This window comes from Anopheles stephensi, chromosome 2, assembly GCF_013141755.1.
Source record: "Anopheles stephensi strain Indian chromosome 2, UCI_ANSTEP_V1.0, whole genome shotgun sequence".
In the NCBI taxonomy this organism is placed as follows: Eukaryota; Metazoa; Arthropoda; class Insecta; order Diptera; family Culicidae; genus Anopheles; species Anopheles stephensi.
This window is the reverse complement of record NC_050202.1, coordinates 29,808,254-29,823,969: the sequence shown is the minus strand read 5'-3', so window position 1 is coordinate 29,823,969 and position 15,716 is coordinate 29,808,254. Positions and strand designations below refer to the sequence as shown.

General features: G+C 44.3%; 1 protein-coding gene across 19 annotated transcripts in view; it reads left to right on the top strand.

Moving 5' to 3' along the window:
* LOC118503406 (plasma membrane calcium-transporting ATPase 1) overlaps window positions 1-15,716 on the top strand; it is a 59,731-nt gene that overhangs the window by 6,385 nt on the left and 37,630 nt on the right. For 17 of the 19 annotated variants that reach the window (XM_036036636.1, XM_036036635.1, XM_036036633.1 and 14 more), the window contains exon 2: window positions 2,071-2,726. The gene's annotated coding sequence lies outside the window, so the exon portion shown is untranslated. Of the gene's footprint in view, window positions 1-71; window positions 93-1,109; window positions 1,172-2,070; window positions 2,727-15,716 lie in introns of those variants that run through there. The other 2 variants (XM_036036620.1, XM_036036613.1) reach the window with 2 other exon arrangements.

Genomic DNA, 15,716 nt, shown 5'->3' with positions numbered 1-15,716 from the left:
GTGCCATGATCACACAGTTTGTTGAATTTTAATTTAGAATCGTTTGTTTGTGTGTGCCGCGTTTCGAAGCAATGGAAAATATTGCTGCTAAGGTATATGGAACAGTACCACCACAAGATAACCAGGGGAACTAGGAAAAGTTTACTGTGACATTCTTCTCGTAGCCCAAGAAAATCAATAAGCACAAGGATTGCGGCATCCGTGGTGCTATTAAAATAGCCACCAAGTATCTCCAGATTGATTAGAAAAAAACCTAGTTCGAGAAAATGAATTAGGCGTGTGAGTGTGTGACCAAAAATTTCCACCCTGATGGCCACCGTGTACGTGTGAAAATATCGCGCTGTGTGGTGAGCCTTTTTTCGGTTCAGGTTTTTGGTGTTATTTGACCAAATCATCGACGACGGTCGGAAGAAATTATGTAATAAGTATTTGTATGTGTGTGTGTGTGCGTATGTGGTATAGCATTTTCCAACTCTCGCTCATACCATTTCCCTCACAGTCGTCGAGTGAGCTGATGATGTCTCGGCTCACGGTAGCGATTGTGGGTCGATTTTTCTCACCCATCCTGCCAGTGCCAGCCTTTTGCAGTGTCGCTCTCTCGCAGCTGTGGGAGAGTAAAACTTTGTTCTTTTCCTTTTCCCTGAGCGGCGAGGTGTGTGGGAAAAGCGCTAGCGAGCGAGCGAGAACTGGTGAACTTTCTCTCAGCCATAGGATATGAGATGAGAGCAGAAAGAAAGACACGCGAGAATCACACAGTGGTGAGCGCGAAAGGAAAATTGAGGAAAAATCGACCGAATAAGGTTTGGAGTTAAATTTTCTTCTCGCTTGGTTTCCCTTCTGTTGTTGGTGCTGGATAGTGAAATACGTGTGAAGATCCGTCTCCGGCCCAGGAGTAGCGCATCGACATGGTGGAAAAATCAGCCAGCAATTCTTCACAAAAATCCTCATACATCAACGAGAGAGGGAAAGAGAGTTGTTGTGTCGATGTTTTTTTTTACCTAAAAAGAAAATGAGACTCTCACCTCACACGGCTTTTCACGGTGTGAGCAAGAATTTTTCCCGAGAAATCGAACGACGGATTCGACGGTTTGTCAGCTCCACTAAGGACACTCATAGTCACAGTTTTACTCACGACGTTGGTGCGGCCGGAGCTGTTGGATCGTTCGTGAAGGTGGACTATTGCCTTTTTTTTTGTCCTTTTTTTTTGCTTTCATTTGGCCTCTTCCTTCCATGCTGGGCCTGACAGGGCTAGTGGGGTTCGCTAGCAGCCAGGACTTTTGCTGTCAGGCTTTCGTCCTCCGCTTGATCCGTGCGTGTTACACAATCCACCACACAGTACACCCGTGGTAGCTAGTACCCCGTGTCGACCCGGATGCTTCGTGCTCAACGATGGTGATCAGTATCTTGCGCTCGACGGTGCTGGAATACAGATGAAGAATTCCAATGGAAAAAAATGTGAATGTGTCTAACACCGAATAATCGAGCAAAAAAAACCCTCCAGAAAAGGGTTGGAAAATTGTGGATTCCCAGTGTGATCCAGTGACGGGGAGCGTTTGAGCGCAGAGCAGAAGAGGAAGAAGCGGCCTACTGTGTGAAAACTGTGTGGGAAGCGATGGAGTACAGTGGAGTGTTGTTGGGCGAGGAAAAACAGTTGTTGGAGCTGGGTGCGTGCAACTGAGGCCACGAATGGCCCTACCGTTTCGTAACTAGAATATGGCGTACACTTGGAGCAATCAAAGCGGTTGAACTTGTGACCGACCGACTCTTGGGCGACAATTTACCCAAGTGTCTTCTCCCGTAAAAACGATGGCCAGTGACGTTGTGTGTGTGTGTGTGTGGAAATGGTTAACAGCTTAGGATGTTTTGAAGAATGCGTAACGCGCTGCACAACCTAAGTAGGCCTCGAAGGCTCTCGGTTTGACAGCTACACATCCCCCCCCATTGGTGCGTCCGAGCGCGCGCGCGTTTGTGTGGCTGTGTGAGGGTGTTGTTTTGTACAGCGGCAAGGGCCTGCTGTTACGGGTCGTGGGTGTAAATGCTTGACGGTTTTTCTATCTCCTTTTTTTCCAGCCAGCCGCAGAAACACCATCGTGTTGAATTGTGCGAACGACCACCTGGAGGACGTACGTGCCCGTGCACAGCTGCAGGCACACATCCATTCGCGCATCGGTGCGATGCGCCTGGCCAAGATTCACCGACACGGGATGGTGTGTGTGCACTGGTGTCGTGTGTCTGTGTAATTGGTGTGCGTCCGTGTGTGCGTGTGTGCGCGTCCTGTTGTGTTCCCGTGAATCGCTTCCGCCAATTGATTTTCCGACTGGCGGTGGTGGCTGGTGTTGGCGGAAGTTCTTCTTCACCCAGCGGAAGAAGTGGTGGATTCCTTCGCGCACCACTAACGCAACGCAGCTGCAGCAACGAGGCAACCAAACATAGATAGTATTTATATAATCGAAAGCAAAAGTAACCTAAAGGCAAAAGGTGTGAAAATATCTCACCATAAAAGTGCCAGCCACTCAGGTGGTGCGTTTGCCTGTGCGTGTTTGTGCTGTGCTGTTTGTGTGTGTGTGTGGCTGTTGGAGTGCCGGTGTGTGTGCTGTTATCATCGTGCTGGAAGCAATTGTTAAGTGTACTTGGCTGGCAAAAAAAGGTCCAGTGAAGCGGAAATTGTAAAGCGGCTGCGGTACTGCGGGAAATTGTTTCACAGAAACGTCGGAAAGAAAATTGAGGTAAGTGTTTGTGTGTGCGTGTGTGTGGGAAAGATACTAAGATGCTAAGGAGCCAACTTACGGGAGATCACTAACTTTGCCCGTAATTATGGGGATTTTTACCGGATGTATGGTGGCGCTTTCACACGGCCGAAACACATCGTTCGACGGCCGATTTGCGGAGAAAAACACGCTCGGTTTTACATAATTATATGTGAAAAATCGATTTTCCGACAGTGAGCTTTTCCGAACGCGAAATCAAATGTCGCTGGCGTGGTGAGCAGCAGAAGCGCCCAAGCGGTGGTTTCCATTTCACGAAGAACTCGTCCGCAACTACGCTCACTGCTCACTTTCACGTGTGTAAGACTCTCCGAGAATGGAACACAGTGAGCGGGTAGTGTCTCACCGGGCAGTGAAATTCACCATTTGATTTTCCTCCTCTGCTCATCGGCTGTGTAACTCATTTTCTCACCATGGTGAAAGTTTGAGTTTCTGAACGGGCGGGATGTGTGGTCGGGTTTTGCGAAATTTTATGATCTGTTTTACTAGAATTACGGATAGAAATCCGAACCCAATGCTAATACCAACTATTCTATTAAAATTTATATATTCTTCTACTGCTCAAGTAAGGTACTATACCTAATACATTCTAGAATATCTAGCACGTTGCCTCAACACTCTTGTGTAATTATGTGCAGAATGGTATGTGGTTTAAGGGGCTACCGAATGGAGCCCAGTTGCTGGCTCGAGAGCACGCTTTCATAATTGTTCCACGAAGCAGAAGTGTGCCAGTGAGTATTGATTTTAAAGTCCAGCCAGAAGTCGTCATCGTTCATCAAGGCTCTTTGATGGTTGGGTAATCCCGATGCATACGAGCATGGTTGGGTCTGTGGATGTGCAGAACGATTCTGGTCCGAATAGCAGATGCTATTCCGGCGACACTATTCCAATAGTTGGCAGAGTATTAGAAATGGAGGGGGGCAAGATAGCAAAATGGAAATGTGGGCTACATGCATGGCTATAATCCATTTATAGAATGGATCTAGAAGAATTGTATCTAAATTGAACACTCTCAAGCATTTTCAAAGGATAGAACGTAAATAATAGGTTCGATTGTCACTTTTTTACATGATGATAGAAAAATTCATGATCATGATTTAATGAAGCCACCAACTGTGGGACAAATTTTTGCAATATTTTTCAAAAGTTTGGATACTTCTCTTGGAATCCACCAGAATAATATCTTTCATCGAGATGATGAGCACCGGGAAATAAGATGGGGATATCGTGAGTACTGCTCAATGGTGTAATGATTTTTGGAAATGTATCCTCTAAAGGTGATGCCTTTTTCAAAGAAGGTCTCAGGTTGACTTCAACGGACAACGTGGAGTCCTGTACACTGTAAACCAAGTGTATGGCAGCAAGAATCGATCCTTGTCCACTTCTTTGCGAAAGACAAATATGGTTGACAAATTTCTACAGCTCCTCCAGTCCAAACTCCCCAAACTTTTAAATGAAGTGCAATTGAAAATGATATCAGTAACGCACTGAGGACTTTTCGGGAGAATATAGCATCAGCTTGTGCAGGGTTTCGAGGCAGGATTTTGAAACTAATGGAGGCTAGATTGAGTGAAACTAGTAAAAAGTATAATTGATACAAAGAAGATTTTCTGGGGCGGGTACGGTGGTAGATGTGACATCGGCGCCGGCCCTTCACACGGCATGATCAGGGTTCAAGTCCCAACTGGGCCGTTCCCCCATAGTGAGGACTGACTATCCATCTATGCGGTATCAATAAGTCTAGTAAGCCAGCAATGGCAGGCAAGACCTTAAAGGGTCGTTAGGCGCAAAAAGAATGTGGAAGAAGAAGATTTTATTATACCTTTAGAAATTGTCTAATTTATCCCGAATTTACCACCCTGTATTCCTATATGCCAGATAAAAAATTTAAACTTTTATGGCTACAAATCGAGCTTTCCTAAGTTGGAGCAACATTGTAAGTTATTTGAGCATTAAATTCTTCATCTCTAACTGACGAGTGATAGCCAAATGAAATGATCTGTAATACAGCTATTAAGGGTAATATCAAGTTAAGTAAGCTAGAAATGTCAGATCGAGACGACAAATGGTTGTGGTAGAGGTTTTAGGAGAAACATATTGTTTATAGCATTGTAGCGTGTTAATGCAAGCATCTCAATTTTAAATTTTCAAACATTTTAACTATGAAAATATTTATCCCACTTGAAATTGCCATCTTCAATGTGTTGTTCCCGGCATACATGTACCACAACTTGCGTAGCGCTGAAGATAAGCGGCCAGCGGACCATGTTCAAAGGGCTGGTAAACGGAACGGTCGCCTGATAGCTTCAGTTATTGAAGCGCATGCCGTTGGTTGTGGAGTCCTCTTGATTGTTAATTTCTGACGGACTATAGGCTCTCTCTTTACCAACGGCATTGGGAGGAGTGTGTGAAGGAGAGAAAGCTGGAAAGATAAGAGAGAACGCTTACGCGCTGCACGCGATATGACAAAGGGGAGAACCGGTAGAGCAGGGTAAGCCATTCCGAAGGGGAGGGGGAGGTGGAGGAACCAAGGGTCCGGAAAGCATCGAAAGCAAGGGTGGGTCTGGCTGATAACACGCCAGAGTGGTGGCAGTCACCCGTTAAGTGAATGCCAGTAGAACCAACCGTACCGAAGCAATGAGTTGATGACCTTCCTCCATCTGAGGGAAGATTCCATGCGAGCAGCTTTTAATTCTTTTTTTTCCGATGAAATACATCACATCCGTAGACGATGAAGACGCTACAAGATGATCCGATAGTAGGAGGGATCAAAAAGGAAAGGAAGCATCGCCATCACTGGTCTTGGCAAAAAGTTCTTGGATGTACAGAGAGCCGGAAGCAAAAAAAGACTCTTAAGATGGCTACTGTCTGATTATTGATAATAGATTAAACAGCTTCATTGGGCACCATCTTCACCGGAACGGCACCGATCGCGATAAGAATGAAGATGTTAGTCTTAGAATCAATCGAGCTGTGGGAAAGGTCAGCCGTTGAACCTATTGGTGTCACGAGGCCATGATCCAAATCAAGCTCCAATTTTTCGGATCTTAATCGGAAACCAGTGGTCTTAATTGCGTGTGATCGGCGATCACAGCAGCAAAAAGGATGCAGCACAGGGGGGGGACCTTGGGAATAGGAGTTTAACCTCACCATTGTCCATTAGAGCCGTTAATGCCCTGGGTGCACCCGGTGGGAAAATGTCCGAGGGGGTTAAACTCGCTTCCCTGTCAATGCTCTCGCTGGTTAGTGTCTTGCCTTGTTGCCTAAACGATGTTTCGATTACGTTGTTTAGATTTTCACTTGTCTCTCGAACGAACAGTTTGACAGGTGCTGGGGATTGAAAAATTGAATTTTGCCCAGACTTGTTGGGGAGCGTTTTCGCTCCGGTACTACCACTACTGCTACTACTCGAATGCTGCTACAGTGAGTGTCGTATGTTTATGGCTGTGAATATTTTTCTCTTCCCCCACTAATGTGTTCTATGTATACACGCCAAAAAAACGCTTGCTATCCCTGTACACTCACGCAGACAGGCGAGAGTAACGTTGGCTGTCGAACGGGACGGAACCGATGATGGACCTGCTGGTTTAAATTTTGTTTACACCACGCTGCTCTTTTCCCTCCTACACGAAGTCTTGAAGGTTCAAAGCAGAGGCTACATTTTTGCAACTCGGCGAGATACGCATTTTGCATCCACATCACACCCACAGCGCAGGGAAACGGTGATGTATTTCTTTTACACCGAAATGTCCGGCAGTAGCAGCAGAGGTCTCCGCTGGTGGTGGGCAAGCCTGTTTTGCTGTTCCCATTTTAGGTTTACTTTGCAGAGGAAGTCGGAGTGAAAATGGTGACGAATCGATTGTTGCACGGTGGTTGGTTCCCCATCGTTTGCTGTATGTTTTGCTGTGTGAAGAGAGTGAAAACGAAAAGAAAAGCCATTACTACTGACGCTGCTTCTGCTGCTACTGCTCCGTTGGTGTTCAAGATGATGTTAGTGTAGTAGCAGCAACAACAGTAGCAGCAGCAGCAGGTGGTACCAGCTTATAGCCATGGTGGTATGCTTTCGAGTGCCGACAGTGGGATGCCGATAGGTGGGATGGAGAGTAGAAGCAGGCGACCATTAACGGCAGAGGATAGATGGTCATTTTGTGGTTTTTTTGGCGGTTGGAGTGAGGGGACGGTGAATTTCGGCTTCTTTTCGAAGTTTCCACATGTTTTTATTTTTCTGCCAGCACTGTAGCGCACACAGCAGCGATGGTATTACTTCCTTGCTTTGCCGTTCAAAAGATGGGATTTTCGTTTGTGAAGGCGGTGAAATTCCAACCCGGTGAAGGTTTTTAGGTATGGGAGCTCTGTTTTCGCAATCCATTTTTCTCAATTTTCTCTTCCAAAGGGGTGTTTCACAAATTTTTAGTTGAGCTGGAAGAAATGTAATCTGGTTAGGGATTTTTCCTTCATTTGGTATGGTTTGTGAGCATCTGATACCTCCTCCTATACGGAGCTCATGTCGATGCGCATTGATCCTATTTTTGTACAATCGGATGTGCGAAAGTGTCTTACCAATGACGTTCGCACTTAACGTCGGTCAGGGCCGGTGATCGGTATTAGCAGGGCAAGCTAAAAGGAATAAAATATTATTGTTTTTAATGCTTTTAAGACCAGCAAGCAGAGAGCAATGCGTCTTAAAATCTGTTTGATTTCGCTCAAAAAACGATGCTCCAAGGAACTCCTTGCCGTAGTAACATGACGACGTCCCATGCCCCATGACGATCGATACCGTTTCACCGGCGGCTTGATACTATTTTCGTAAAATGGAGCAGTCAGTAGCATTAGTGTAACCATTTTTAATCTCTGCACCAGCATGTGCTTTTCAAGAAGCGCACACTCGAGGGTTTTACTACGCTGACAGCACACCGACAGCGCGCGCACCAGACGTTGTTGCTGTTGTTGCTCGTCGAATGCGGCAGTAGCCAATATCAGTTGCACGCTGCAAGTGGATCATAAAATTAACTCGTAAGTCTCTGCTGCTGCTGCTGCTGCTGCTGCTGCTGGCCCGTACAAAAGCAGGCTAGCCCCACGGGCATGTTCCGGCAGTAAAAGTTACCGACACTCGACCCCCCCCCCCCCCCCCCCCCCCGTTTTGCAATATCGCGGTTAACGCTGGGAGGACCCGGAGGATCACACAGACTTGCTGCTGCTGCTGCTGCCAGCCCGGGTACATTTGCTTGGGGAATGATGAATCCCTGGATGCACCGGGAACGGAGAGAAGGGGTTTTTTGAAGGGTGTGTCGTAGTTTTCCAACTACGCCGCTCGAGAGGATGGTCCACAACGTTCCGTGGACCATCTCATCGTTGACCTGAAAACCGAAGTAATTAGATTTGAGCAGTAACAACACTGGTCGGGCGTCATACTGTTGTTTTCGGAATGCGCGTAGAAACGTGTGGTGAATCGCCGATTTTAATGCCGTGCGAGAAGAAGGGTTACGGAGGAGGGTGAGTGGTAGGTATATAGGGAGAGAGTAGGGTGCAAAAATGGACTACCAAAGCACCGAAGGTGAGTCAGAAGCTAATTGAGATTAATTTTTGATTAGCAGCAGACAGATTGTGATTAGCTAAAGAAGTGTGCTGGCTTGGTGGCTGCGTTTGTGACGCATTAGAAACACTTTTTCTCGGTCTACACTACTGATGGGTTTGTTGTTGTAATGTTGAATTTATTAGCCATTAGAGCACGTGAATCGATTTATAGGCAGCTTTTAACTTAATGTTTTGTAACATCCACAACTCATGTATAGGATGTGTATGGTGAGTTGTTCCTGAATGTGATAAAGAACTTATGAGTGGATTTGAAATATTTTTGCTGGGGTGGCTTGATTGGTAAACTCAGTAATGACGCAGGTCTTCCTATGGCAAAACCAGTGATCGAATCCCATCCAGATCGTGTCCCAGTATAAAGGACTGACTATCCACCTTTGAATAAGGTAGTCAAAGGAGTCCACTAACGGCAGGCCAGGACCTCTCAAGTCCTTAGTTGGGGAGCCTAAGGAGAAAAAGAAATTATTGTGTTGACTCGTTGGTGATGGCTCTGTAATGTTCCCAAAGCCATATTAAAAAATTGATTAGCACTCTTCATCGTTGAGGCGTAGTTTGATATGATCTCTGAAGGGATCAAATCCCATCCGGATCCTCATGCCCGTAGTGAGGTCTTCCTATCTAACTACGTGGTATTATTAAATCTAGTAAGCCAGAAATGGCAGCCATGACCTACGAGGGCGTTAGGCCAAGAAGGGAAAGAGAAAGAGTGTTTGATGATTTGTCATATCAACTTCGATGAACTGCAGAGCTTCAGGGACATTGAAATATAGGTTACGATATTCACCCAACGAATTGTCCAAAGTCCTCTTCTTTCTTGGCCTAACGATCTCTTCCCTGTCACTTACTACACTTTTTGATACCACTTAGTTGAAAAGTCAGTCCTCACTATGGGGGAACGGTCCAGATGGGATTTGAACCCCGGTCCAAAGTATCCGTATCCAAAACCATGTTTTGTATCAAGATGGTCAAAACGATTCCAAGTGCACCAACCGCAAACCAGCTGGATCAACATTGAAACAGATGTATCGGTCGGTCGATGTTGTTCAAATGCAGCATTCGGGTAGAAGTATGACGTCTAAAATGAAGGATGTTTATATGCTACAAAATACCTTTTCGAATACAGCTACAGGGTTCGAATAATGACTCATCTTCCATCCAATTCTTCTTCTAACCTTGTCTTTCATTGCCATGGTTGTTTCTGTTATTGTGCACCTCTGACACCTTTCTTATCACTTGTTTTATGTTTTCTTTCATTTACATTACATCACAGTAGTAATTTACTGCCGACTGTCGTTCAATACAGCTCAGAAATGAAGCGTGTGTGGTTGTGTGTGTGTGTGTGTGTGTGTAGATGCTGGTGTGTTACGTTCGATCGATCATATAGCGGATGGCAAGCGGTTCGTTCTGCACACGCAAAAGCAGTTGACATTGAGCCTACCAAAATGGAAGAATGATGCGAAACCAGGGGGGTTATGCGGGTCCAAAAAGGGACAGTAACCGTCATTTCACATCCATCTTGTGCCACCTCGGTCAAAATGCGTTGTGTGCGTGTGTGTTTTCATTGTTACTGGTGTCGTATTATTTCGTTCAAAATGGCGTGCTTTGCTTTTTAAAAGTATTGGTCACATGCGTGGAATGCTTTAGTTTTTCGTGCATGGAATGCTAATCAGGTTTGGAGTCTATTCCTTACAGCTCCTATCTATCTATCCTAAAACTATCTTTACGAGCTTCTTATCGTTTCATCGGATATCCATCCCGATAGCAGAGATAACAATTGGCCTAGTTCTATGATTGGCATTTTTTGTGATGTTATTATTCCCATTATTGACCCCCAAAAATAAGCAATCCAGAGAAATATCTGTCACGTTCTTCGCTCTCCACGTTTGCTCATTTGTTGTGGAGCTCATCAGCTCTCCCAACCTAGTGAGCGAGTCAGCTCACTCAGCATCACTGTTCAACTTTTCCGCACAACGCTAGCGGAATCGATCTTCTCACGCGCTCTTAATCTTATCTCAACTCAGCAGCATGGTTTTCCACTTGAGAAAGATATCTCGCGAACAGATGCTTGTGCGAGAACTCATCCTATCGCACGGCACAGTGAGCTGAGCCGATATCGAATTCTACATCGGAGCTATCGTTCTCACCGATCTCTCGGAAGTCGGCGCGGCAGCTTCTCGCTCATCTCGCCCGAGAGTTCGTCCTAGTTCGTCCTAGATTGTGACTCTGTGCGACTCGTGCGTTGTCCCCATATGATGCGAGAGCAGAAAAGCTGTTTGGAAGGTTGCCCAACATATTCGGGGAGCTGAGAGTTGATGATGGAGCACTTTGAGCACGAAGCTCTTGTGTGTGTGAACAACGCGGCGCGAATGACAGTTTTTCGGTCAAGGAGATCGAATGACGTCATGAGATGATGAGATTTCGTCGCACCTTTGCCCCCCGTGGCTCTGTCTCTATGTGCGCCCGAGGTCTCCGAAGGCAGATGACTTTTCCCAACTGCTCTCTCCCCAGGGGTGTACTCAAAACGTCCTATGTACAAGGCGCGAGGTGGAGGTGGATTTCTCTTGATCTAGAGCGGCTAGAAGGTATAAAAGCGGGGCAAACGATTCTGAAAGAGAGTGTATTCTTCCATTAGCGAATGGATTGTTTGAAAGGATTATGAGTGTGTCAGGGGTGTGTGTGTGTGTGTGTGTGTCGATGTCGTCCTTATCGAAGTAAATGTCAGTATTGTTTCCTTCGGGCCATTGCTGCTACTTCTGCTGCTGCCCGGGAATAGCTCGTTTTATGACCGCAAGAATCAGCACTAGGATGTTCTCGACCAGTCTTCTTTAGAAGCTCGTAAACTACATCCGATCGATCGGGGAGACCACCACCACCCCGACCACTCCGGAGTTCCTTGAAGAGGATGCTCATATGTATAGGAACGAACGGATGAGAGCAGCGAAGTTACACTACCGGCGACGGCGAAACTGAAACAAATGTTGATGATTCAAAGCAAGAAAAACTGCTGAAAGCGACAAAATATAGTAGTGGTGGTGTTTGGTAGGATAGTCACATTTGGTTGTAGTTTTTTTTGTTGTTTTCTGCCTCGGCACTACAAACCGCACACTACAACACGCTTACTTGTGAATGTGCCCTTAGCACGATTTGCGTGAGTCGTGAGCCGTGGGTGGTTAGAAGCTGAAAAACCGCAGCAAAAGACGGGCAAACGGGCGGGCGGCTCATTTGCTTGCTCATCATTATTTATAATTCAACATTCGTTCATCTTGTCCCTCGCCAACCCTCCCTTGGGCGGGGTGGTGTGTTTCTGTGGTCTCTATTTCGCTTAAGCTGCGGCACATGATGCTTTGTCGTTTCTGCACCGCGTTTTTGACACATGGTCCGCCACTCTTCAGGCATCCGGGGATGATTCTGCCTCTTTGTGTTACACGCTTCTGTGCGAAAAAAAAGCCGGTATACGATGCTTCCCACGGCGGTGAAACACGTTTGTAGGATGTGTGGGTGAAGTTATGCCTAACACACATGGCGATGCTGGTCGGTTTGAAACGCGGATTTCTACCTCAAAGTTAGCTAAATATGCCAATGGTGCTGCTCCATCGAGAGTGAGCTGAGAGCTGACGATGAGCGCCAGAGTGTCACCGGAGAGTCATAAAGTGGTATGATTTGGGGATTTGTATTTCGATTTGTGGTTTGTGGACAGGGCGAGACATCAAACGTGAAGATGATCTACATTGTCAACTCTGTCTGTTTATTTTGCCACCTAGCATTGTTACATTGTATGATCATTCTGATCATTTGCTGGATGTACTTTCGATTGTTTATTGTGATCGAAATTGTTGCATTGTTGCATTTATTTTCTATTGCTTTTTGTGATCTTTTAAACGCTTTTCACTTGTTTTTTTTTTGTTTTTTTTCTTTCTTTGCTGTGGAATCTTAAACTATTTTTACATATTCTTTTAATTAGTTTATTCATTTTCTTCTTTTTGTTCATTCGTTTGTGTTTTTTTATAAATTTTTATATTTATATTTTTTAATTTTTTATAGGAATTTACAGTCATTTTTATAAATCTATTTTGTTGCTGTTTTACTAGATCTAATATAACTTGGTCTTCAATACGCTAGGACCAGGGTTCCCCCGTAGGTAGGGTTGACTATCAAACTACGAGAAGTCTAGTAACCAATTAGATGGATGGAATGACCTAGTAAATCGCTAAGACAAAAAGAAGAAGTAGAAGAAGAATCTAGCTTGATGTAACATCTTTTTCTTCTTTGCTCGCACTACAACCTCGAGAGGTCTCGGCCTGCCATTTCTGGCTTTCTGTGACTTGATTTTAGCCGTAGCAAATTAGTCAGCTCTACGCTTGGCGTAACATAATCAGCTAGAATTAATTCTATGGTACAATTTATGGCAAATCATCCAAGTTATTCAAATTTAGAGAATTTTTTGTACGATTTAGGTTAGCTATATTTGTTGTTTTGATCGGATAAAACCGGGTTTACAATTCAAAACCTAAATCGATCGGCTTCTAAGAGGGAGTTATCTCTAGGTTTTTTTTACTAAGTGGATTTTGCCATAAATTTTGTACTCCATACATCCATCTTATCCATTTGCTATAAAATGTAGTTTGAATAAAAAAAAAGTTTTTTGCTAGAGCGGTCAACTTAACCAAAAAAGTGTGAGTTGTTCCTTAAAAAGAATTATCAAAGTAAAAACTTTGCCCCGATTACATTTCTTATCGAAACCATTTTTATTGGATATTAATGAAAGCTTTATTTTTAAATTGTTTTTTTTTTATTACAGCAAATTATTCATTCTAGTGTTTGCAAATGAGATATAAATTACCATCTAATTGAACTTAAAATCACGTTGCTAACTATAAAATAGCAGTTTCCTAAAGACCAGCCATTAAAATTGGCAATAAACGGTTGCATGATTGTAACTTAACCGTCATTATTCAAAAAACCATTAACCTTAAAATGACATTAACTAGCAATATAGCCTTTTGGGTGTCCTATTGGAATAGGAAAAAAAGATGACATTAACTCATCGTGTTTATCCAAAGCCAGGCTAATATGTCAAGTCTTCCCACCGCTGCTCAGTGTGCCACAAGTGTAAACTTCCTGCGTATGGTAAGCAGTTCCGGTATGGACGGTTGTTAGACACAATTGGTAGTTATCACCTTTTAACCGTTACACACACGACGCATCGTTCAATTTTCGATGTCGAATCACCGGACGCTCTAACCAGATATAAAGAAGCTCGTTGGATGAAACGGATTTCCGCATGGATGCATTTTTTGGCACGTGCATGTGTGCGAGATACTGTGTGAGTGAGTGAGTGAAAACATCTGTGTTCGATCGGGTCGCGATACCCAGTTTTGAGAGCTTCAAAAATGTGTTCTTCACTGTGGTGTGTTTGAGGGAACATGTATATATGCGCAAAGGCGGTGGGAGTGGCAAGTTGGATGGGTGGCGGCCGTTGAAATATGCCACACAATGCAGTTGTTTATATGCGCTTCGTTTATGCTTGTGCTCGGTTGATCTGAGCACATGGTTCCGCGCACGATTCCGGCAGCGATGGTGATGTGTTTGGAAATTTGTCGCAGAACAAAACCACGTTACGGTTGACGTAATAGTGTTTTTTTGTTGTCTCTGGTAGCATAAAACGTGGCCCTGACATGGATCGATAGCGCTATTTCGTTTTATTGATCGAAGCGTACTAAGTATAGTATTTTATGGCAGCCATTTGACATCCATATCCTTGCACTGGGAGATATTTGAATGCGATTTTAGTACAAATATAAATGCATTTTGGCAATTATAGAAGAGAAGATAATAATAATTTTAATAATAGTATCCCCAATAAGATAAACTTTAGACAAAATATCTGAAAAGGATGTTTAGAACAAATGGTCAAACGATAAAGGGGAATTGTAAAGTTGTTAAAATAATGTAGGATCCACCTCCTAAGAACTTTACAAAAAGTAGCTTCCTAATGTAATGTTTACGGGGCGATCCGCTGGCCGAGACGATAGCGGCGAGTCCAGTCTTCACTCGACAGGACCGTGGTTCTATTCCCATTCAGACCGCCTCCCCGTTCGCAGGGCTAACTACTTTTTTGCTGGTTAAATCAAGCCACCGGAGGCCAAAAATGGCAGGTCGAGACCTTTCGAGGTTGGTAGTGCCAAAGAAGAAGAAGAAAGCTGTGTGGATCTGAAAGCGAAATCTGTTCGTTAAAATTTAACGAAGCTGACTGATCGCCTCGACAATCGCATTACATTTCCGACAGCTTTGGCTGGACCTCTGAGACCTTGAGACACTTAAGGTGATACTAGGTGAATTCCACCAAGTCTCACCAGCTTCAAAGGAAATTACATGGCTTAATAGTTGGTGATATTATTGTAGCAGTTACAACGATCCTACCTCAAATTAATATCTTTGTATTTGTTATTTGATATCCTCCAAATCGTCCCCATTTTTTGCAAAGAGATCATTATCGACGGTGCGTTACGATGCGTGTGGTTTCACATATCTTCCAATCATCATTCTTTGATCTTGCACGATTGTGTACCGCACCGGCTTTGAAGTTGCTTTCTAGCGCTCCATCCGTGTGCTACGTTGGGAGTAGTGCTAAGTGGCAATCAATTTCCACCAGTGGCCCATGCGTGAGCAACCGAAAGAAATTTATTCCTCTCGCTTTCATGTCCATAATAAAAAGGAAAACGAAACAACAAAAAACCTCCGTGTTACTGTTTAACAAAAACAGGGCTAGTCCAAGTGGCGAACGGTGGCAGGTGTTGAGCAATGAGTCCTATTTCTGGACGTTTTCGTTCAGTAGGAACCGCACGAAACACGACGCTCCGTGTTCTACATTTGATTAGTGTGCTATGTCACGCCAAGGGTGTTTGAGGTGTTTTTTTTTTTGTTGTTGTTGGATTATTTGGGCTAGGGTTTACCTTTACGCGAGAATAGAGTTCGAAAAAACTGAAGAAATTGGAATTAGAAAGCGATGACCTCACTGTCGATATAGCATTGCAGGGGGGTATTGGTTTGGTAATTAGAAATGCGCACGAATGTTTCCTTACCTTACCAGGTTTTGTTTATCGATTCATTGCAAAACGAACGCGAGAGGGAAAGAGAGCTTGTACAAGTTTGATTTGGCCTCACCATGGTCGTCATTTGTCATATCAATTTACAAGTTGCTAAAATTCACCTAAACGCTTTTCATTGTCACACATTTGCTCACACATACACTCATACACACGTGACCAAGAGATCCGTATCCGTACGTGATAAAGCGTTCAGGTGTTTGTTTTCAAAAAAAGCGGTTGGCAAACATTTGAAACACGCCCGAAACGGTAT